The sequence below is a fragment of the Onychomys torridus genome, chromosome 2 (genome assembly GCF_903995425.1).
Source record: "Onychomys torridus chromosome 2, mOncTor1.1, whole genome shotgun sequence".
NCBI lineage: Eukaryota > Metazoa > Chordata > Mammalia > Rodentia > Cricetidae > Onychomys > Onychomys torridus.
In genome coordinates, this window is record NC_050444.1 from 151,539,187 (window position 1) to 151,563,127 (window position 23,941).

The window sequence follows — 23,941 nt, forward strand, 5'->3', positions numbered from 1 at the left end:
GAAAGTTTCTGTTGACTTATCTTCAGTTTGCACATATAGCGTTGTGTTGATAGTGACCACCACACCGGTCATTTGGAAAGTCTTGGCTGCATATGAAATTCTGGGTTGATGGATTTCCTCTCACTGTTTGAGGCACCTGAGATGCATCTGTTCTCTTATAGCATCTGAGGAGGCCTGCTGCAGCCCTCTGTCTCCTGCAGCATCTGAGGAGGCCTGCTGCAGCCCTCTGTCTCCTGCAGCATCTGAGGAGGCCTGCTGCAGCCCTCTGTCTCCTGCAGCATCTGAGGAGGCCTGCTGCAGCCCTCTGTCTCCTGCAGCATCGGAGGAGGCCTGCTGCAGCCCTCTGTCTCCTGCAGCATCTGAGGAGGCCTGCTGCAGCCCTCTGTCTCCTGCAGCATCTGAGGAGGCCTGCTGCAGCCCTCTGTCTCCTGCAGCATCGGAGGAGGCCTGCTGCAGCCCTCTGTCTCCTGCAGCATCTGAGGAGGCCTGCTGCAGCCCTCTGTCTCCTGCAGCATCTGTGGAGGCCTGCTGCAGCCCCTCTTCCTTCCTGTTTGAGGCTGTGTGCTCTTTTCCTTGAGCTGCCTTCAAGCTGTTTGATGTGCCAGGGGGTGTTTGTTCGGTTGTTTTCTAATTGTCTTGAAATTTTCTTCAGTTTATTGACTTGCTGTCTTTGACTATTTTTGGAAAATTAGGCTGTCATACTAAGCATTTTCTTACTTTGTTTTTATTTTTCCCCTCAAGACAGGGTTTCTCTCTATACTTCTGGAACTCACTCTGAAGATCAGGCTGACTTTGAACTCACAGACATCGGCCTGCCTCTGCCTCCCAGATGCTGGGATTAAAGGTGTGCGCCACCATCTGGTTGACTTGGTTCTTTTGCAGTTTCAGTTGTTTGCATGTTAGGCCTTCAGTATTTTTTCACATTAGTTTGATTTGGATAATTTCTTTTTCTTTTCCTTGCCCCTCCTTTTAAAAAGATGTCTCGGGCTGGAGAGATGGCTCAGAGGTTAAGAGCACTGACTGCTCTTCTAGGGGTCCTGAGTTCAATTCCCAGCAACCACATGGCCTTCAGTCAAACATGCTGTATACATAATAAATAAATCTTTAAAAAAAAAAAGATGTCTCATGTAGCTCAGGTTGACCTAGGACTTGTGATTCCCCTTCTGAGTGCTAGGATGGCTCAAGTTTGAGTCAAAACACTAGCTTTACGGAAATTCTGGAGGTGGAGCTTAGGCCCCATGCAGCTAGTCGAGTGCTTGTCCCCAGAGCCACGCCTGGTCTCCCAGTGTCAATTCTGTGCTGTGTCTTCTAGTCATGGATCATTTTAAGAGCTGAGCCCAGTCTGCTGGCAGCTCATTTTTTATTTCTACTGTTTTCTGTTAACATCCCATCTTTAACATTATTTTAACACTCTCATTGATTTAGTAGAAGGGAAATTCAGGATCTTGCAGTGGTCTAACCTGACCTCAGTGACTTGTCAGTGAATTCTCCTAGTGCCACTGTCATGAGGAAGCAGTGGAACACTGTAGAGCACACTTGGTCACTAAGGTTCCTACGTGTTTTTTACCAGGTCAGTTTTCTGAAATAGTGTGTGAAGAAGTTAGCTCTGGCCTCACTTTGAAGGCTGTTTCCTGCTTCAGTTCCTTTTACTACCTGTTGGATTTAGTGTTTCTAGAAGAAACTTGTCCTCATATGTTCACAACAGATTAGATATTTCTCGGAGTTAGCGGAGCGACATGGCTTCAGGAGAAAGTGTCGTGGGCTGTGGCTATGCCTTCATCCTGGTCTCTAAGACTGCTGTGTAGCTTCTGTGTCCTACAGAAGACTAAGATTGCCCCCCCACCTCCCGGGTTTCTCTGTGTAGCCTTTCTTTGCGCCTTTCCTGAAACTCAATCTGTAGCCCAGGCTGACCTCGAACTCAGAGATTCACCTGCCTCTGCCTCCTGAGTGCTGGAATTAAAGGCGTGTGCACCATCACCCAGTCCCTAAGATTGCTTTTAAAAACTGTGGAGGTGAGACACTTTTCCATGCTTCATCTCCACATGTAGTCTTTGTTCTCTGAAGTAACATTGACCTTCATGAGGCTCTTCTTCATGTCTTTAGAAGTGAAGTTTGGAGCAAACAAGGAAGTTCTGTTTAGTCACAACAGCTCTCTGGCTCTCCAAAGCACCTCAGGGAAAGCTCTGGCAGGTGGGAGTAGACTGCTAGTCTGTCTGGGGCATCTGTTTGGGAGACTGACAGCCTTCACTGTCAAGAAACACTGAACTCTGGCTGGCCATGGTGGTGCACACCTTTAATCCCAGCACTTGGGAGACAAAGGCAGGTGGATCCCTGGGATTTTGAGGCCAGCTGATCTACATAGTAAGTTCCAGGCTAACCGTACATGATCAAGCTGCCCCCCCTCCCCCGAAAATCTAGAACAGCCAAGGCTGTTATACAGAGAAACCCTGTTTCAAAAAACAAAAAACAAAAAAATTAACTGAAGCCCTGGCGAGGTGATGCTCCAGAGGAGTCCCCCAGAGGACCTGATGTATCCTCAGTGAGGTGATGTTTCTTACTTCTGGAGTTCTGGTTTTGGGATGTTACAAACTACTCACATGAGAATTAGTAAGTGTGCCTGTCGCCTGTCAACTCTGCCAACCTACCTTCTTTCTTTCTCCTTCTCCCCAGCCCTCTCTATGTAATGTGATTTAACAGTGCTACCTACAGTGGCCTCTGAGTGTTCAAGTAGAAAGAATCCCCTTTTCTCACTGAGCCAAGTGGTTAAGCTTCCTAAGTCAGGCATGATGTTCCTGTGAGTGCTGTAGGAAAAGGGAACTGGGTGGTAGAGTATATAAGACTTGTTTGAACCCCAGAGTCCTAGAAAGTTTCATTAGCATAAGTTTGCTAGACAAGATGTCCTTGAACATAAACGGGTGAAGAAAGCCACTTACTTGCTTCTTCACCATCTACCATCTACTTTGATGTACCAGTTATACGGAGAGCCTTGGCTGTAGCGTGGGTATAAATGAGGATTTCCCCCTGAAGTTGCACTGTAACATAAAATCCCTGTCATCATAATGTCAGTGCTGTGTAGGATGATGATGATGATGATGATGATGAGGAGGAGGAGGAGGAGGAGGAGGAGGAGGAGGAGGATGAGGATGCAAGGTGTGAAGATGGAGAGATTGAGACACAGTTGCTGCTCTATGAAGAGGAGCCTTGTTTGTCTGTGTGGTGCTGCCATCTAACAGGGTCTTGCTCATTTAGTAAGAATGCTGTTCTGAGTTCTCTCTGTGGGTCCAGGAAAACTGCTTCTATTGTCATGTTTATGGGTGTTTTGACTGCATGTATGTCTGTTTGCTCAGGGATACCAGAAAAGGTTGTACGAGCCCTCGAGACTGGAGTTAAAGATATTTATGAGCTACCATGTGGGTGCTTAGAATTGAACCTTAGTCCTCTGGGAGAGCAATTATTGTTTTTAACCACTAAGCCATCTTTCCAGACCTGAAAGGCTATTTTCAAAAAGAAAAATTCCCAGTGAGAGATGAAGGCAGTGGAGTGCTGTACCACTGAGCTGCTCTATCTATCTCAGTGTTAGCTCTTAGGGGGCGTACAGCCAGGGCACTTGGCTGTTAGTTTTCCATTTATTTATTTGTGTGTGTGTGTGTGTGTGTGTGTGTGTGTGTGTGTATGTATGTGTATGTGCACATACATATGAACAATATAGGACTCAGTTCTCCTTCTACTATGTCAGTTCTGGGGTTCTAAAATACCTTTTTTAGATTTATTTTTATTTATACATCTCTGTGCCTATGCCACATGTGTGCAGGTGCTCACAGATGCTGTAAAAGAGTGCTGGAAGCCTTGGAGATGTGTGGTTCTCCTTCTTCCTCAGGATTGTTGGCTCCCACTCTCTGAAGTGGGAGGGAGCTGAAGTGGGGAACAGGGTTCTGAAGACTGTGGAACCCCTCCCGGCTCTGGGAGATAACGTCAGAGAATCAGTTCAACTTTATTCCAGAGTATAGGAAATATATAGGATTGGGAAGCCTGGGGACAAGTCCTAATTTCATTAAGTGGCACACTTGTATCACAAGGCTTGGTATATGGCAGCAGTCCTGCAGCAAAGCTCCTAGTACACGTCTCAGTTGCCATGTGGGCAGCAGGGGAAAACTTGTAGCAGGGAACTGTGCCAGGGGTCACGTAGAGATAAATGAAGCATCCAGACTTAGGGACAGCTTTCAGATAAGGTCAGGCCTCCTGGCTTAGAGACATTATCCAGATAAGGGCAGGTCGAGAGCAGGAAGTCTCTCTAGAGGGGGAGTCCCTCATGTTGTCAAGCTTTGCAGAGAACTGCCAGGCCATGGCAGACTGCAGCCTCTGACCAGCAGGGCCTCGCAACAGAGATTTACATGTGGTTGTGACCCAACCAGTCTTGGTGCTGGGAACTGAACTGGGGTCCTTTGGAATAGCAGCAGCACTTTTAACTGCTGAGCCATCTCTCCAGTCTCTTAAGGAATTTTTTGGGTATACATGTTTGCGTGCGTGTGTGCGTGCGTGCGTGCGTGCGTGTGTGTGTGTGTGTGTGTGTGTGTGTGTGTGTGTGTTTGGGTGTTTGGGGGTGTGTGTCAGAGGTTGAAGTCCTTGAGGCTAGGTCTCTCACTAGAAACCAAGGCTCACTGGATTATTTGGCTTGGCCAGTCAGCTTGTTCCTTGGGTGTCCTGTGTCTGTTGCCACCACACCTCCCTCCCTCTTTGTGTGTGTGCTATGGATGTAAACACTCCTCCTTTCATCACTACCTGTCGGAGGGTGGTGTGGATGTGTTTCCAACCCTTGCACTGATGTTTAGACCATCAGAAAGCCATGAAGCCTAACAGTGCTCTCGGGAAATGCCTGCTGCTTAGTGTTCTTGTCTGCAGGGCATAATACTGTTGGGGGGTGTCCTGTCTCTCCGGATCTGTGTGGCCGAATGGTGCTTCACCGAGATCTTCAGAGAACTTCGGTTTCTGCTGTTAAAGTGGGCTGTCCTGCAGTTTCAGTCCTCTGTCCTGTTTTTCTTTAGTGTCAGTGGTTGGAGCGCATGTTCTCATGTCCTTCAGAATAGATACGAGAGGCCTCGGAATGCTCTTCCTCCTCTCTTTCTTTGTCTTGTGTTCTTTGATTAATTTATTTCTGTTTATTGTTTTTGAGACTGAGCCTTACAGAGCCCAAACTGAGGATGACCTTGAACTGTTGATCTCCTGCCTCCACATCTACAGTGTTGAGATTCAAGCCTTAGCCAGGTTGGGGAAGTGCTAAGGATCAAGTCCAGGCGTGATGGCAGGCAAGCACTCTGCCAACTGAGCCACATCCTCAGGGCGTCTCACCATGGTTAGCTTTGGTCTGTTGCCTCCGGGAGAGTGAATCCAGGGCCTCCTGCATGCTGAGCAAGTGCTGTACCCCTGACCCATGTCCTTCCTCCTTTCTTCTGTTTCTTCTCTTTCATTCTTCATGGTTTGTTAAACTCTGTAGCTCAGGCTGCCCTGAAACTTGTGTCCCTCTTTCGTCAGCCTCCTGAACAGCTGGGGTTACAGGCCCTCGTGCATGCCAGTGCCTGGCAATTATTATTATTATTTTGTTTGTTTGGCTAAGTGTCTTGTGGTAGCCTCAGAATCTGTGACCTAGGACAGGTTAAAAAAGTTGCAGATTGGGGCTGTTCTTCCAGGGGACCCAGGTTCAATTCTCAGCACCCACATGGCAGCTCATGCCTGTCTGTAACTCCAGTTCCAGGGGATTCAACACCCTCATACAGACGTACAAAACACCAATGCACATGAAATAGAAATTAAAGTTGCAGGTCTTTGAGACCAATGTTGTACAAGCTATTAAATACTTAAATAATTCGTTGTTAATAAAGAATGGGAAAGATACAGAAGACATCTCATAGTAGAAAAGCTTGACCATTGCATGGAATACCAGCTTGCATAGAAATCCTTGTTACTCTTTATCTATCGATCTATCTAATCTAATCTATTTTTACACAGGGTCATTTCTCTGTGGAGTCTTAACTATCCTGGATCTCACTATGTAGACCAGGCTGGCCTTGAACTCACAGAGATCTACCTGCTTCTGCCTCTGGAGTGCTGGAATTAAAGTCATGGGCCACCATCCTCAGTGTATAGCATGGGCTATTTATTTATTTGTATATTTTATTTTGCTTCTGGGTCTGTTTGGAGGTTAGTGGACAACTTTCGAGAGTCAGTTTTCTCTTTTCACCACGTAGATCCTAGGAATCGAACTTAGGTCATCAGGCTTGGCAGCAAGCACCTTGTACCTACCAGTCTGTCTCACTGACTCAGGAATCCACTTTTGAATCTAGTTTTTGAATCATGTTGCATTTACTTCCATGCCTGCATATGTGCAGCGTGCCTGAGTACATGGTGTAGACCTGTGTCTGCCCTTTACTGCTGTACTCCTCACCTTGAGCTGCCTCTGAGCTGAACCCGGCCGGCTTGCTGCTGAAGAACGCTGTTACACTCCGTTCACAGGTGAAGCAGCCTGGCAGAACAGTCCCCAGCTGATGTGCTAAATGCACTGGAAAGAAGTGTTTCACACATTTTAAGTGTGTTACTTGCTGACGAGAAACTTCAGTATTATTAGCCTGGACTGTGGTTATTGAATCACAGTTGATCCTGAATTAGCACAAGCTGGGATGAGAAAAACCTCTGTCTGACTGGCAGTATGAAAGCATTAGGTGTGTGAAAGTGTATCAGATGAGGTGCCTGTTTTGAAAGGACCACCTCTAACTTTGAAGCAGTTGTCTATTAATCTAGGATATGTGAAAAGGTCTCTTCCATGTACTTTATACGCAGTAAACGAACCGAAACCGTTCTGTGCCCGGTGTTCTCCACCCTGTTGGGTTTTCCCACTGTTGAGAAGCGGGTTGGTTGTTTGACTCCTTGCTCCTGCTTGTTTCGTATTTGTAGTTTCTGCTTTGGTATAAGAGGTTTCTGTCTTCAACACCCAGAGAGCGTGGCAGGAAGGGCATGCAGTAGAGTCTGTTAGGATCTCCTGAATGCTTGTGTTTGAACTTGTTTCTGGAACATGAGAGTTCATTTTTGGGGGGAGGTGGTAGAGGATAGTGGCCGCAGGCTTGGCTGGGACTGGAGCTTGGTGACCTGAGTAGAGTCTGTGCTGAGTCTTACTGGCCATGTGACCTGGGGAGAGTTGTGTAATCACTAAGGTGTAATGTAGGTCTATTAATAGCACATATTGTTGATGTATATGCTCTTTAGGATATTCAGTGACAAACAGGTGAATACTTTGCTTGGTGGGAGTACTCGACATAAACTGTTGCTGTATTTGTTTTATAATCCCTCTTCCCCAAATCAGGCTGCGGCTCTTCTGCAGCAGACTGAAGTGGAGCAGTGAGCTTTCTCTCTGTTTATTGTAGCAGTGTGCATTCTTACTTGGCTTCAGGTTTTAGGATTTGAACCTCCCTCCCTGACTCTTAGCAGTGGTATCATTTTAAGACTTAATTGTTGAGCATGTTTGAAGCAGATTACTTGAAACATTTCTCATTAAAAGACCTTCCTTGGGTTGGGGATTTAGCTCAGTGGTAGAGTGCTTGCATAGCAAGCATAAGGCCCTGGGTTCAAACCTCAGCTCAAAAAAAGAGACCTTCCTCATTAAAGATGTTATTTTGAGCTGGGTGGTGGTGGTGTATGTCTTTAATCCCAGCACTGGGGAGGCAGAGGCAGGCGGATCTCTGTGAGTTTGAGGCCAGCCTGGGCTACATTATTTTGTGTGTGCACACATGCGTGTTACCCTTGGAGGCCAGAAGAGGGCATCAGATTCCCTGGATCTATAGTTAGAACCATTGTGTTGTGGATGCTGGGAGCCAAGTGCTCTCACCCATTACTCTAGCCTCTTCCCTGCTTGCCACATAGTTGTGATTTTGGAGCATGGTTGAATTGTGCAGAGAAGGAGTTGGGGAAGTTAAGTCGTCGGATTATGGCTCATTGGACTTCTGGGCAGGTGGTGAACATTGAGTGTCATGAAGGAAGTGCTTCAAGCTAAGTGCAAGGTGCTGGCCATCCTTGTGAGGGGGACGTTTAGGGGCGGGGTTAGCAGAGGGACATGTTCTTATCAGAGCAAACCCTGTCGTAGTTACAGGTTTGTGACTGTGAAGCTGGCAGGGAAGCATGGGGAGGACTGTACTCAGAATGAAAGAATTTTTCAGCCGAGCAGAGAGGGCAGCAGCCATTCTCGCTGGAACTCAGTGCGTCTTGTTCTCGCAGTGACAGCTTCCCAGAGGGCAGTAAAGGACGTAGTCCTTCGTGGGTGAGGCCGTGTGTGTTCCGCGGAGTCCACAGTAAACAGCCTGCAGAGACCTCTCTGCTGGCTGAGGGTTGAGGAGGAGTTGTTTCCAAGGCTGTGTAGGAGGGCAAATGTGCTCTTTCTTTTAGACATTCAACTTTAGGTTAAAAGAATAATAACTGACTTTCCATATTTCTAAAAGATCTATCTGTCATTGCACATGTGCACCTGCAGATTGAGGGAACGGAATATATACTTGTTTTAAGTATCTCTTAAAAAATACTCTCCTTTCTGCTTCGTGGCTGTTTATGTGTATGAAGTACTCCTGTGTAGGAGCTGTGCTTCCCCAATGAGCCTGTAACCCTGCACTTGGCAGGTGGAGGCAGAAGGACCACAAGTGTGAGGCAAACTCAGTCCCAGAGCAGTGGGATCCTGTCTCATAACATAACCACAGTCAGGTAATTCACACCTGCTCTGAGAGCTCCCACCCGGAAGACTAGGACTGGGGTAACAGGCGTGCCCATTTGTTGAACTTCTTAGGCCCTGTGCTTGCCTCCTTACCGTCTTAAAATACCCCTGTAATCTCAGCACTGGGGAGGCAGAGGCAGGAGCATCAGCAGTTCAAGGACATACTCCTTCAGTGATTTAGAGGCAGCTTGGGCAAAATGAAGCCCCATCTCAAAAACCACATAGCTGTTAATGTACTGTTTAGGAAATGTAAGCTTGGCGGTGGACCTGGAATTATTCCAATTGAGATCTGACTTTAAAATTCACATTCTTACCCTTGTATTGCAATGCATCTTGGGTCATATGAGTCGGTGAGATTTGTGTGCAGTACTAAATAGTCTTGTATGTCCCATCAGTCACTTAGGATGTGCATGTTTAAAACTTTTTTAAAAAAACTGAACATGGTGGTGGTACATGCCTGTACCCCATCTACTCAGGAGGGTAGATTGCTTGAGCCTAGGAATTTAGCCTGGGCAATATAGTGAGCATCCCCCATCTCCTAAAAACAAACACACATATGTATCTTTTATTTATTTATTTTTTTAATTTTAGGCAGGGTCTCACTCTGTAGCCTTCACTAACCTGGCCATGTGGACTAGGCTGGCCTCTAACTCAGATCCTCCTGCTTCAGCCCTGCCTCCTGAGGACTGGGGATACAGACTTTAGTCACCATCACCTGCTCCATTTTCTAACCTTTGTCTAGCTGTCTTCATCATGTTTTGGTAATTATGAATGACTGGTAGCTTAGACATTTCCTCTCCTCTCCCAAGCCCCTAGTTATTGGGTATTTTGGATATTTTAGAATGATCACTAATTTTAGAAGCAGCCCTTAGCGGTTGTTAAAATGTGTCCATGTAGACATTCTCTGCAGAGACGCAGGAGCAGCTTGAGGCTGTTGACTCTGAGGATTCAAAGATCGGGACTCGTGCTTCCTATCCCACACCCTTCCTGGTGCTTGGTTGCAGTACCCCTTGTCCGGTGTGACCTTTCCTCCAGTAGTGGTGGTGCTATTTAGAAAAACACTGAGTGGTACAGCATGACTGCAGAGTTGCAGACTATGGCTGTATCTTTAATTTTATTTGCCTTGTTTTTCAAAACGCTTTTTATTTTTTGGTTTGGAGATAGGGTTTTGCTGTGTAGCTCTGGTTGGCCCTTGAACCTAGGGCAATTCTGCATCAGCCTCCCAAATGCTGAGATTACAGACAAGAGCTACCACACCTGTCTTAAAACACTTGTTTACCAAGTAAAGATAGCTGACATTCTTTTATCATATTCTTTTATTCTCACTGAAATGCGTTATATACTTAAAGCTTGGCGGTTGAACCTAGACCTGTATATGCTACACATGTGCTCTGCCACCGAGCTGTATTCTCAGCCCTTTTTTTTGTTTTGTTTTGTTTTTTTTTAAAGACTTATTTATTTACTATGTACACAGAAGAGGGCGCCAGATCTCATTACAGATGGTTGTGAGCCACCATGTGGTTGCTGGGAATTGAACTCAGGACCTCTGGAAGAGCAGGCAGTGCTCTTAACCTCTGAGCCATTTCTCCAGCCCCTCAGCCCTCTTTATACTTAGGTCTCACTAAGTTGTCCAGACAGGTTTTGAATTTGTTATACTCCTGCCTCAGCCTTCCAAGTATCCACCAGGCCTAGTTGAAATACTGTTTTATTTCACAAGTCAGTGTGGTTTCAGTTGCCGTATGAAATGCATAGGAGGTGAGTGCTTACAGGTCATGAAGCCTTTGAAAGAGGTGCAAACTGCTTCGGCTTGGCTTCTTACTGCCGTTGTCACAGTGGTCATGTAGCTGCCTTCAATTGCCCATATGTGTTTATAGGACCTTAGAGAGGTGGAGCATGAAGACAGATATGAGGCACACCATGTCTGTGTTTAACCTGATAGAGAAGGAGCCTTGACTTTGCTAACTGTCTGGAGGAAATGCTGTCCCGATGCCAGTCTCCTGTAGTGTCTGTACACGCGCTTGCAGTGTTCTCATCCACTCTAGCTAATGTGGTGGCAGCTTCACCTTTCTATCAGTTGGTGAAGATTGGCATTGATCAGAACACTTGTGACCTATACCAAGGCTTGCTTCCTGGTTTTTGTTTTTGTTTTTGTTTTTCTGAGACAGGGTTTCTCTGTAGCTTTGGAGCCTGTCCTGGAGTAGCTCTGTAGACCAGGCTGGCCTCGAATTCACAGAGATCCACCTGCCTCTGCCTCCTGAGTGCTGGGATTACAGGCGTGCGCCACCACCACCCGGCAGCTTCCTCTTTTAAAAGTAATAAGGATAGTGGGTGGAGACGGCGTTCTGTTGTACTACTATGCAGACAAAGCACTGAATTCGTTTTGTTAAAGAAGTTCCTTTGGTGGTGTCTTCTGAGAAATACCTGATGCAAATGTTTGTCTGTCTCTCCCTTCCTTCCTTCCTTCCTTCCTTCCTTCCTTCCTTCCTTCCTTCCTTACTCCCTCCCTCCCTCCCTCCCTCCCTCCCTCCCTCTCTCTCTCTCTCTCTCTCTTTTTCCTGAGACAGGGTCTCTCAGTGTAGCCCAGGCTGTCCTAGAACTTGCTCAGGAGACCAGGCTAGCCTCCAAATCACAGAGATCCACCTGCCTCTGCCTCCTGAATGTTTGCACCACCTCCCAGCGCAGATGTCTGTCTTGATGGCATTAGCACATTCCGTTTCTTCCAATGTTCAGTGGGAAACAGGAGCGCAGCTTCTAGAACTCTAGTGGGAACATCTGTGAAGTCTTTCTTGCTGGCCTCTGTTGATAGACATACTCAGTAGCTGCACACTTACAAAGCTTTGCATCGACCCTGGACCTTCAGCCCAGGTGGAGCTAGGAGCTGAGGGGCTGTCCCCACAGAAGCAGACCCTCCTCCACTTCACTTGCCCTTTTTTGTTCTTCTTAAACTATATACTGTGACATTGAAAGGACTTGTATTCACCAGAGAAACAGAGTGCTTTAACAGTGTGGGGTCTCCAGAGCCACTGTGCAGGGCCTTTGTGGGGTTGGCACCGACCCTGTTGCTTGCCACCTCATTGTTGGTACTTTCCATCTTTATTATTTTGAGAATTTCACCTCTTGACAGTTCACAGTTGCAAAAGGAAATCAAGTTTCTTGAAATACATGTAAAGATGAAATCTTCCCTGTTATTTATTGGGGTAAGGCATCCTTTTACATCAGAGTGCCACCCTGGAAACCTTGGTCTTATTAAAAATCTTCTGTTATTTAAAACTCACATATTTTGTTTTTCTATGGCTGCAGTTCCCTAAGGCATTACTGTGCTTAATATTAATTCATGAACTACAAGAATCAATCACCAGTGCCAGGTGACATTTTAGTTCTGTTTAAAAAAAAAAGTGTGTGGTGTGTGTGCGCGCGCGCGCGCGCGCATTTGAGTTCAGGTGCGGTGGAGACCAGAAGCTTTGGATTCCCTCAAAGCTGGAGTTAGGGGTTACAGGTGGTTGTAAGCTGCCCAGTGTGGGTGCTGGGACTGAACTTAAGCCCTCTGCAAGAGCAGTGCATGCCTTTAAGCACTGTGCTATCTCTCTGACCCTGATAGTTCCTGTTTTTATGTTATATCAGATAATGTAAAGTGGAAACTTTATTTTTAAAAAATTTTATTGTTGAGACATAGTCTTTCTAGGTAGTCAGTCCAAGCTGGCCTGCATCTACCTTAGCCCTGAGTGCTGGGTGATAGCTGTATTTACCAGGCCCTGCTTAAAGAGTTGTAAGAATGCAAATAGGAATCAGGTGTGGTGGTTCAGGCCTCTAATTCTAGCCTGGGGTGGCTGAGGCAGAAGGACGGAGAATTCCAGGCCAGCCTAGACTGCATAGAGAGTTTGAAGCCAATTTAGGCTATGTAACAAGATTCTGTCTTAAAAGATTGAAACTAAACCAAATCAAAACTTCTTAAAAAGGCCAAACAAACTAGAATCTGAAGCCTGGTAATGCCTGATACCTGTTTTAGGATGGGATTATAATAGAGTATACACAATAGAAATTCTCGTGCATGTCCCCCAGCTAATGTGTAAATGTGTGCCTGAAGCCCAAGGGCAAATGGGGGATTTTGTCATTGGTTGAAGCATTGGGCTTCATTTTGACCTTTTGCTGGAGAGACACTAAGCTCTTGATCTCTTAGTTGGGGGAGTGTTTCCTTCTGTGCCTTCTCTGCTAGTTATTGGATTAAATGTTGTTAACAGTATACGGAACTCTTTGCCTTAGGCATTACTGGTTCCTGTATTTTTCATGAAGAACCATAGTGTTTCCTGAAGTTAGCCTTAGCTCTTGTGACAAACAGGCAGCAAGTAGGCTAACTGAAAAGCTGAACCATGGTTCTTAGGTGGCTGATGGGAACTGACTGCTTCCTGAGGCCCGTATGTTAGAGATTTTGTGAAACTTTGTTAGTCCGGAATTGATCCGTTTCATTTGCATCTGGGATTACCTGACTCATTCACAGATTGAGGGGTTTTATGGGGTGCGAGGGACCAACCAGAGCGGTTGGGCTGTCATTTGCTGTACATAGCCAATGGAAACACTTGGTGTAGTAGTGGCTGAGGCCTGTGCTCAGCTTCTTAAACCTACCACTGCCAAAAAAAAAAAAAAAAAGGAGGAGGAGGGGTGGTGGAGCGGGGAGCAGGAGAGTGAGGAGTCTTTGTTTTGCTGGTGATTAGAACTGTTGGGAGTGGAGGGAGGTATGGGAAGACCCCAAGAGTTCAGGTGAAGAGTGGTGTGGCTGTGGGCTTAAAGGCTGCCATAGAGGGCCCTGCTGCAGGCAGACAGCAGAAGGAGCCACTCACTGTGGCCACTTTATTTATGAATGCTTCTGCAGAACACACCAGCGGACGTATCAGTTAGTCCTTTTTCCATAAAGAGCATTAATGAGTAATCATATTTCATCTTTCCAACGCACAGTGGTTCTCTGTCAGTGTGAATGAAAAGCTCTTTGGATTTTGTCTGGTGACCTCATTGGATGACCATTTTTGAGTTAATGTAGCATGGCACCATTGAAGGGGGCTCTGATTACAGATTACTGGAAGTGTTGGCCAGCCGAGGTGGGCTTTGCAACTCTTTTATCAATTGCACTCAGAGTTGACTTAGTCACATTGATTTACATTATGAAATGCCTGTCATAGAAATTGAAGTTAAGAAATAACAAGTAGGGGGCTGGAGAGCGGCCTCAGTGATTGAGACACACGTTGCTGCTGCAGAAGGCCCGAGTATGGCTCCCAGCACCCTGGTCTGGCAGCTCACAACTGCCTGAAACTCCGACTCCAGGGATCTGCTGTCCTCCTGGCCTCTGAGGGCTCTCCCACATACCTGGTTCACACTCACAAATACATAGAAGCCTTTTCAAAATCTTGAAAAAGTTGAAAAGAAAATATTTGCTTTTTACTTTCAGTTTAAAGGGATATCAGCAACCTGTGACTTATGCTGGGGACACACACAGCTGTGTGAGAGCTGGCACTCAGCTGCAGGCTGGTGGAATCAAGTTAGCTCGAAAAGCCTTTTACATGTTTCTCTGGAACTTACCTGTCTTTGCTCAGGCTGACCCCTCTAGGGTTTTTAAGTGGAGATGTGGTCTAAACAGCTGCTTAACTAAAAGTTAATAAAATACCTGTTTGGAAGTGTTTTTTATATATATATATAATTATTTTGATTTTATGTGCATTGGTGTTTTGCCTACATGTACGTCTGTATGACGGTACCGGATCCCCTGGAACCGGAGCTATAGAGAGTTGTGAGCTTCCATGTGGGTGCTGGGGATTGGACCTGGGTCCTCTGGAAGAGCAGCCAGTACTCTTAACCTCTGAGCCATCTCTCCAGTCCCATGTAGAGTTTTTAAGGATTCAATTTAAATTAACTTTACACTTATGTAGTTGGAGAGCTTCTCTCCAGGTTCCACCAAGCCCCTGCGGTCCCACAACCCACGTATAAAATAATCATACAGACACTTATATTATTTAAACTGCTTGGCCATTAGCTCAGGCCTACCATTGTCTAGCTCTTACTCTTATATTTAGCCCATTTCTGTTAGTCTATACTTTGCCACATGGCTTGTGGCTTACCGGTGTCTTTACATGTTGCTTCTCGTGGCAGCGGCTGGTAGTGTCTCCCCCCACCCCCAGCCTTCTACCTCCCACAATTCTCTTCTCTGCTTGTCCCGCCTATATTTCCTGCCTGGCTGCTGGCCAATCAGCATTTTATTTATACAGAGTGATATCCACAGCACACTTATTTGTTTGCTTGTTTATTTATTTGTGTGTGTGTGTGTGTGTGTGTGTGTGTGTGTGTGTGTGTGTGTGCAAACTCTGTGCACTCCTAGTGCCTGTGGAGGTCAGAAGAGGGCATTGGATCCCTGGAACTATAGTTAGGGATGGTTGTGAGCAGCCACTATGTGGGTGCTGGGAAGTGAACCCAGGGCCTCTGTAAGAACAGCCAGTGTTCTTAACTCCTGAGCCATCTCTTGAGCTCTTTTTTTTCTTTGAAATAAGAGTCTTGGTGTGTAACCCTGGCTGGCCTAGGACTCATTCTATTGACCATTCTGGCCTTGAGCTTTCAGTGATCCTCCTGCCTCAGCCTTCCAAGCGCTGGGATCATAGCTGAGAGTCACACCCCTGCTGTAGCTCTTAGCTTGTCTTCCCAACTCTCAATGTGAATTAGAAAGAAACATTATACAAGAAGTATTAAGTATTTGTTGGGAATTTTTTTTCATTTGGGATTTATGATACAATAATTAAAAGAAATAAATCAGCCAGCTGGAATCAGATTACAGGATTGTTGGAGTTTAAAAAAAAACTGGTGAAAGTCAAATAATTTGTAGTATTTGTAGCTATTGTAGAAAGTGCATAGTCTGACATGTAATGGCATCATGCAGGGACAGTGCTGTGATCTTTGTCCCTCTTAACATATGTCTGATCATATCAGCAGTTCTCTTCTAAAATAATGCCACACCAGCTAGGACGGTTCCTGTCTTAACGTAAACAATAAAAGGTCCAGCCTATATGGTTTTCTCCCAGGGTCTCCCAGATACTCCCAGGAAGAGTTTAACAACCAGCTGAGGATCTAATATGGGGGATATTCAAATAAATCTAGCACTCTGAGTTCGTTAGTCCATTCATTTTATTCTTCTAAGTCAATTCTATCTACACAGTTTCTTTTCTGTTCTCACACTTAGCTCCTCCCGGTCCCTCCCGCTCCCGGTCCCTCCTGCTGTTCTCTCATGATTCTATCTAGTTCTTTCCATCTCCGTCCTCATCTTTGTTCTTCTCCATCAATCCTCTTCTCCCAGTGCTCTCAGAGAACCAGTATATATACCCACACAGTAATTCTTTGGTAAAGCAATTCGAGGCTTGAAGTTTTCAGGGTCACAGAGAGAGGTGATAAGGACCCACACATAAAGCAATTGTCAGCTTCCAATCACAACCCAAAGGGGGAGTGACTAAGGGGAGTTCTCTGGTAGGGTCAACTAAAGGCTAAGATCAATTAGGGAATCTTGGAACAGCACCTGGCTGAGGAGGAATTAAAACTTAGTTTGCACAAGAAAGAAGCTTGGCACCTATTGCCTGTCTGGCCTTGCAGGCAATCTCCTTGGGTCAGTGGGAAGTAACTGCCTCAACTCAGTATCTAGCAAATGGCTAAAACCTCATCCCAGGAGTGTGAGCAGTAAATCTCAGAGTCTTGTGTAAATAACCTGGAATGAAAGTAAGGAGTTGAGGATTTAATTGTTAGTGGTTCTTTATCTATGGGTGAGATGAGCTAATGTTTATCTATGTACAGTTTTGTCCTTGGAAAAAAGGTATCTTTGCTCAAATACTTTTGTCTAGAGACTGGCCCTGGTAAGATACATATTAATGAAAAGTAAGCACAGCTGAGGACAGTTATCCAATTACCCCAAATATATAGGGAAAGTTGTGCCCAAGATTGAGATGCAATTGTGAGATTACATGTACACATAACATGGAAATGCACAGTTAATGGGGAGAATCATGGCTGTTATTGCATAAGAAGTTTACAAGAGACAGCCAGTTCATTCAGAAGGCAGTAATTCCATAACACCATGCCTGATGGTTTCCTCTAACAGAACCCTTAGTTCTGATAGGTTGACCTTCTGAACACTAGTTGTCACTGCTGTATACTCTCATGGACTTTTGCTACCAGTGGCTTTTAATTAAGTAAAATAAAATGATAGTCTTTTGTCTTTTAATGCCTTTATGCTCTGAATTTTTTCCCCCCGAGACAGGGTTTCTCTGTGTAGCTTTTGTACCTTTCCTGGAACTCAATTGGTAGCCCAGGCTGGCCTCGAACTCACAGAGATCCACCTGGCTCTGCCTCCCAAGTGCTGGGATTAAAGGTGTGCGCCACCACCGCCCAGCTTCTGAAATATTTTAAGTGATTGCTGAAGAACCTGTTTTTTAAAATGGGAAACTTGTTAGGCAGTGGTGGTGCACTCCCTTAATCCCAGCATTCATGAGGCAGAGGCAGCCTGGTCTACAGAGTGAGTTCCAGGATAGCCAGGGCTACACAGAAACCCTGTCTTGAAAAACCAAACAAGAAAAATAATAAAATAAAATAAAATAAAAAATGGGAAGCTGGTGGGTAGATATAGAGAAATTAGTTCAGTTAAGAAGTTCATAGAGGGTTGGGGATTTAGCTCAGTGGTAGAGCGCTTGCTTCACAAGGCCCTGGGTTCGATCCTCAGCTCAAAAAAACAAGTTCATGGAAAACGGGAACAATTGAGTTTGCTCTGTGTGGCTAGAACAAACTGGAACATTGTCATCAGTTCCTTGAGGCGGACCTCACACTAAGGCAGTCCTGCTTCAGCTATGCAAGTGTTGGGAGTTGAGGCAGGAGGCACCACTGCCCTCCGTCCGTCTGTCCCTCTGTCCCTGCTCCCCTGGTTACATCGCTTGCACTCTTTTCTGTCTAAAGTAAAGGTGGTTGAGTCTCTGGGCTTAAGGTTTGGGGACTCTAGTCATTTGCTTTCCAATGTAAGTTTATCATGGGAACCAATTACCACATTAGAGAATTTGAAATACTTGATTTTCCAGTTTCTTGGGAGTAGTAAGTATACAGCACCACAGGTTGGGTAAAAACCGTGGGTCACTGGCAAAATTTTCTCTAACTGCTAAGCAGTTCCATTTGAATTCTCTCCTTAACTCGCCTTCCAGAATTCCTAGAGGACCCGTACAACAGCCTCTGGAGGATCGGCTCTTCCCTCCCACAGTCTCCACAGTCTACAGCACGGTGAGCATCCCAAGCATCTTTGTCATGTTTCTGTGTGAACACGTTAGTGCTTGGTATTCCTAACAGTGTTGGTTTGACATAGGCATCAGGTGGAAGGTCAATCAGATTCTCAGTAGAATCAGATGTGTATTATGGGACCGGTTAACCCTTACCCACCATTGTAATCTTAAGGAGTAGGAGTGAGGTGAACATTGTGTTATGGTCAACTGGATTCCACACCTGCCCATTTCCCTCTTCCTGTATGTATTAAACTCTGGCTTACATAACATTGTTAAGTGTTGGGGATTGTAGCCCAGGTCCTTGTGCATAGCAGGAGCTTAGGAATTCTACTATGATGCTGTGTTTGCACTTTTTTGTAATTTTTTTTTACACTGATCTTAAATTACTATTTTCTACTTTGTAATTGTTTTATGTGTATGGATGTTGCCTACATTTCTACTGTACGCCTTGTGTGTGTAGTGCCCTCAGAAGCCAGAAGAGTGCATCAGATCCCCTGGGAACTGGAGTTACAGGTGGTTGTACTCTGCCATGTGGGTGCTGGGAATCCAATCTGGGGCCTCTGGAAGAACAGCCAGTGAATGCTCTTAACCACTGAGCCTTTTCTCCAGCCTCCTGTTTTAAATTTTTATTGAATATTCTTTTTGCTTGTTTGTTTTTCGAGACAGGATTTTTCTGTGTAACAGCCCTGGCTGTCCTGGAACTTGCTTTGTAACTCACTCTGTAGACCAGGGTAGCCTTGAACTCACAGTTTTCCCTTTCTTTCTTTTCTTTTTGGTTTTTAAAGACAGATTTTTTTTCTGTATAACAGCCCTAGCTGTCCTGGAACTAGTTCTGTAGACAGGCTGACCTCACAGATGCACCTCCCTCTTCCTCCCGAGTGCTGGGATTAAAGGAGTGTACCACCACTGCCCAGCTAGTTTTCCCTTTTCTTTCCTTCCTTCCTTCCTTCCTTTCTTTCTTTCTTTCTTTTTTTTTTTTTTTTTTTTGGCTTTTCGAGACAGGGTTTCTCTGTGTAGCTTTGCGCCTTTCCTGGAACTCACTCTGTAGCCCAGGGTGGCCTCAAACTCACAGAGATCCACCTGCCTCTGCCTCCCAAGTGCTGGGATTAAAGGCTAGTTTTCCCTTTCTTAATTGAGGGTTTTTCTTTTACCTTTTCCTTCCCTGATTACATATAAAATATGCATAAATATCGGCTAAGAAAACACAAGATGAGATTTGAATTATGTTTTGAATGATGAATTTGTAAGAGAAGGTTCATTTTACAGATAGACAATTCAGTTATTAAATGATGTATTCCAGTGAACCTATGAGAATTTGAGATGTAACAAACCCATCTATTAATATCCCATTCTCTATCTGCCATTTATTGTAAGGAAACTTAGAGTCTGATGAAGGAAATGGGTCAATAAATGCTTGTATTTTAAAGTACTAAGATTCTTAATAGTTTGAGTTTTTGCACAGTATTTAGAGATTGAACCCAGGGTCATAGAAATTTTAGGTAAGTGCATGCAACTGAAAGAGTTGTGGTGTTGCGTCTTTTACCAGTAAAGACTTCCACAGTTTAGTGTACTAGTGCTGTGGTGGAGACAAGGTAAGACAAAAGGGCAGAGAATTGGATAGGCTCCTTAGCTAACACACTCTAGACATTATCTCTGAGAAGAAAAACCAGGAGTGGGGTGCACACTGTAATGCCAATCCTCGGGAGTCCTGGGCTAGCTTGAGCTACTTGATGGACACTTGCCTAGCATGTGCACAGCTCTGGAGTCAGACTCCTACCGCCAAGGAAAATAAAAGAAAACAACAACAGCTGATTCCTGGAGAGAGCACCCGTGATTGAAGGACCTGCAGTACTGAGCCCCGGGAATGTCTGTAGGGTGGGCAGAAGCTTCAAAATGCGCAGATGCTGGGGTGCAGAGGTCGGACTTGGGGCATCAGATTACCTGGGGAAATTATAGGCCATGTAGAGGTTTTGGAACTTAGTCCTGGTATAATGGAATACACAAGGAGGGTTAAGAGAAATGGAACTAATTTGCCTTTAAATTGTCACTGTAGCTGCAGTATGGGCAGTGTGGTAAGGTAGAAGAGGGGGTCTGTTGTAGTACAGGCACAAGGTGACTGTGCTGTACTTGGAAATGGAAGTAACAAATGTTTGTAGTGTATGATTTGAAAATAAAGTCAATTGGGTATAAGGATGACTTTAATGTATAATGCAAGGGAAAGAAGAGTGTATGTAATGCCTTGGGAGTTTGGCTTGATCAGGCCAATTCTATTTGGTCCTATTCTTTGGGGTTGATCTCCAAGGGAGATATTTGTTGACACAAGTCAGCTTCCTATAAACAAACATTACTTTGGGGTCAAAGTATGAGTTATTTTTACTTCTTTGCTGTTATAAAATAACTGAATTTTTAATTTTTTTGTATTATGGCTATGATTTTTGTAGATTACCTTTCTGAAAATGAAATTATTGATTCAAAGAACAGGTGTATAGCCTATACAAGCCTCTAATCCCAAAATTTCATGGAGGGAGGGAGGGAGAGGGAGGGAGGGAGGAAGAGAGAGAGAGAGAAAGAGAGAGAGAGAGAGTGTGAGTGTATGTGTGTGTGTGTGTGTGTGTGTGTGTGTGTGTGTGTGTGTGTAAGCAAGCCAAGGGCATTGTGAGTTCCAGGCCAGCCTGAAAACTCAGAGACGGAAATACCTGCAAGGGAGGCCTTCTACCCACCGAACCTTCCTCTCAGCTGTTGGATTTATTTGTGAGAGTTCCTTAACTTTTAATGTTCAAAGTTCCTGTCATACATGTAACACATGTGCACATTGTATATTATTGTGCTTCTTCTAGAAGGACAAGGAACTTGAAGCATTAAAAACTACCCTTAAACAAGATGTTCTCAGCCTGGCATGGTGGTTCTCGCCCTCCTTCCTGCCAGTACTCAGAAGGCAAAGCCAGAGGCAGGTGGACCTCTACGACTGAGTTGTTGGTCGAATCTTAGATTATCTTTTTTTTTTTTTTTTTTTTTTTGGTGTTTTGAGACAGTTTCTCTGTGTGGCTTTGGAACCTTTCCTGGAACTCACTCTGAAGCCCAGGCTGGCCTTGAACTCACAGAGATTCCCCTGCCTCTGCCTCCCGAGTGCTGGGATTAAAGGTGTGCGCCACCACCACCCTGCACTTAGATGGTCTTTTCTATCAGTTTTTGAGTTTGTTTTTTCTCAGAGCTCTGAGGACTGAACCCAGTGCCTTGTGCTTGTTAGGCAAGGGCTCTACCACTGAGCTAATCCTCAACACTCCTGACTTTTATATTAGTGTGCATATTATTGCCGTTGTGACTAGGTGCTTTGAAGTCGTTAGTGCCCCAGTTGAAGGATCAAGATTCTATATTTGGTCATTATTTTTCTGATTTTTTCCACTTGCCCCATTTCTGCACCATCAAATCTTAGGCTAATCCTCCTTGGCATGTGGTGCTTATTATGACACTTGAATTGAGTTGGTTAAATTCCTTGAAAGGCAGTAGTACTCATGGCCAGTGTAGAAAGTTCCCAGCACTCTGCAGTCATCTTCTGTAGACTTGAGCAGTTACTTCTGATACATGTTCTGCTGGTCATCCAAAAAGTACCCAAAGTTGCACAGGCCTATTGGAATGCCTTCATGTATTTGTTAGGTTATTTTATATTCAGTTATTTATCAAAGTCTGGTTTGAGAGATCGATCCCATTAATGAACCATGAACATTCAAACAAATACTTGGGAAGTTGTGCTAGTGTATTACAGAGTAGGTGAGAGACGGCAGACTGGGTAGGTGTTAGCAAATCTACAGTATGTTTGTTGTTAACTTTCTATAGTGTGGCCGTGCAGTAAGTCTGTCAGGTTGTACAATTTTGTCTTTTGTATTTAGAGAAATTAGATTTTGTGACTGTTCAGCCAGTGTATAATGTGATTGTAGTCACACGTAATAATTGAATAGTGACTGCTGTCAGGGTAGAAGTCTGTTTTCAGGGTGACCAGAAGGAAGGCTTTCCTATTAATTCATTTTCAAAGATTGCTGTGTGCGACTTCAGTTGCTCTTAAAAGAGTCATTGCTTTCATGCTGTTCCAGTTTTGATCCTTGTAGGCAGTTTACACTTTCTATATCATTAAGTTCCGGTTCTTCCATCCTGTAGCTGGATGTAATGTTCACTGGATGTCATCAGTGGAGGTCCTACTGTAGAGAAGCATGACCTGGCTCAGTCAGCTCTTGTTGGGCAGTAGCATCCAGCCAGATGGGAGTCTGCTTGATTGCTGTTACTCACAGAATAGTCCACTGTTCTAAGACCAGCCAAGTGGTGATTTATTTACGCACACTGAGACCACGCTGATGCCCAGTGTACCATGCATGTTCAGAATATGCACATTGGTAATTTTTGAGAACTTATGAGAATGGCAATACAGCTGGCATTCTTCCCGAGAAGACTGAGTCTTGCTAAGTAGCCAAGGCTACCCTGGAACCCACAATTCTCCTGCCTCAGTTGCCCAAGTGTTAGGGTTTGGGTGTGGCCATGGGTCTCCTTTTGTCTCTTTTTGAGGCAGGGCTTACTATATAGCTAAGGCAGGGACTGAAACTGACGGCGTCGTCCTGTCTCAACTTCCCAAAATGTTACCTTTATAGATGTGAGCTGTCATGCCTGCTGTGTGTATGTGTGTGTGTGTGTGTGTGTGTGTGAGAGAGAGAGAGAGAGAGAGAGAGAGAGAGAGAGAGAGAGAGAGAGAGAGAGAGAGAGAGAGAGAGAGAGAGAGAGAGAGAGAGAGAGAGAGAGATGCATTCCATTTGTGTGCATGTGCATGTTTGTGTATTGGAGTGCCTGGACTGAACCTGTGTTTGAACATGTAGACACCAATGGTTGGTGTAGGGTGACTTCTTTATTGCTTTCTACTGATTTGTTTATTAATTTTGGTTTGTTTGTTCATAAGACATGGTTTCACTATGTAGTTCTGGCTGTCCTGGAACTCACTATGTAGACCAGACTGTCTCCGCCTCCTGAGTGCTGGGATTAAAGAATGCACTGATGTTCTGGGTTTCCACCTTGTCTGTAGTAGAATATTATTTTAAAGTGTGTTACTTTTGTTGATGTTGCATTTGTTTAACTCTGTGAAGCTGTGTTACTGTGCCTGTCTAAAACACCTGATGGTCTAATAGAGAACTGGCCAGTAGTGAGGCAGGAGGAGGATAGGCGGGACTGGCAGGCAGAGAAAAGATAGAGAGGGAGAAATCTGAAAAGAGGGATAAATCTAGCAGCCAGAGGATGAGGATGACATCAGGGGCCAGCCACCCATCTACACAGCCAGCCACGGAGTAAGAGTAAGATTTACAGAAGTAAGAGAACGGGAAAAGCCCAGAGGCGAAAGATAGATGGGATAAGTTAAGTTAAGGAAAGGTGGCTAGAAACTAAGCCAAACTAAGGCGAGGCATTCATAAGCCTCCATGTGTGAATTTATTTGGGAGCTAGGTGGCAGGCCCCAAAAAAAGAGTAAAAAATAACCAACAACACTTGTCTTCTGAGGGAGTCTCTCCTGAGCCTGGAGCTCACTGTTGCGGCTTGACTAGCTGGCTGTGAACTCTTGGAACAAACTATTTTTGTGTCCCCAGCCACTGCTCTTTTGTGGGTACTGGGGATCCAGACTCAGGTCTGCTGACTGCAAGGCAGAGCCGATGTTCTCCTGGTGAACCTCTCGGTGTCCTGAAGTCCCTCTGAAGTACTCCTGTCTCCACCATCGGGCCTCACTAAGGTGGTGTCACCAGTCTGGGTCCACCTGCCTGCCTGTGTTTGGATCTGCCAGTGAATGACATTTATGAAGGCTTAGATTCTTCATTAATATTTAATGTGGATTTCTCATTAAATGTTAAATCAGAGACCTAATTAAAGTATTATTTAATATGTATTTGCT

At 45.0% G+C, this 23,941-nt stretch overlaps 1 protein-coding gene across 11 annotated transcripts in view; it reads left to right on the forward strand.

Annotated features, from left to right (window-relative positions):
- Eif4g3 (eukaryotic translation initiation factor 4 gamma 3) overlaps nucleotides 1–23,941 on the forward strand; it is a 231,757-nt gene that overhangs the window by 33,709 nt on the left and 174,107 nt on the right. For 7 of the 11 annotated variants that reach the window (XM_036177050.1, XM_036177047.1, XM_036177048.1 and 4 more), the window contains exon 1: nucleotides 17,978–18,028. The gene's annotated coding sequence lies outside the window, so the exon portion shown is untranslated. Of the gene's footprint in view, nucleotides 1–17,952; nucleotides 18,029–23,941 lie in introns of those variants that run through there. The other 4 variants (XM_036177057.1, XM_036177058.1, XM_036177059.1 and 1 more) reach the window with 2 other exon arrangements.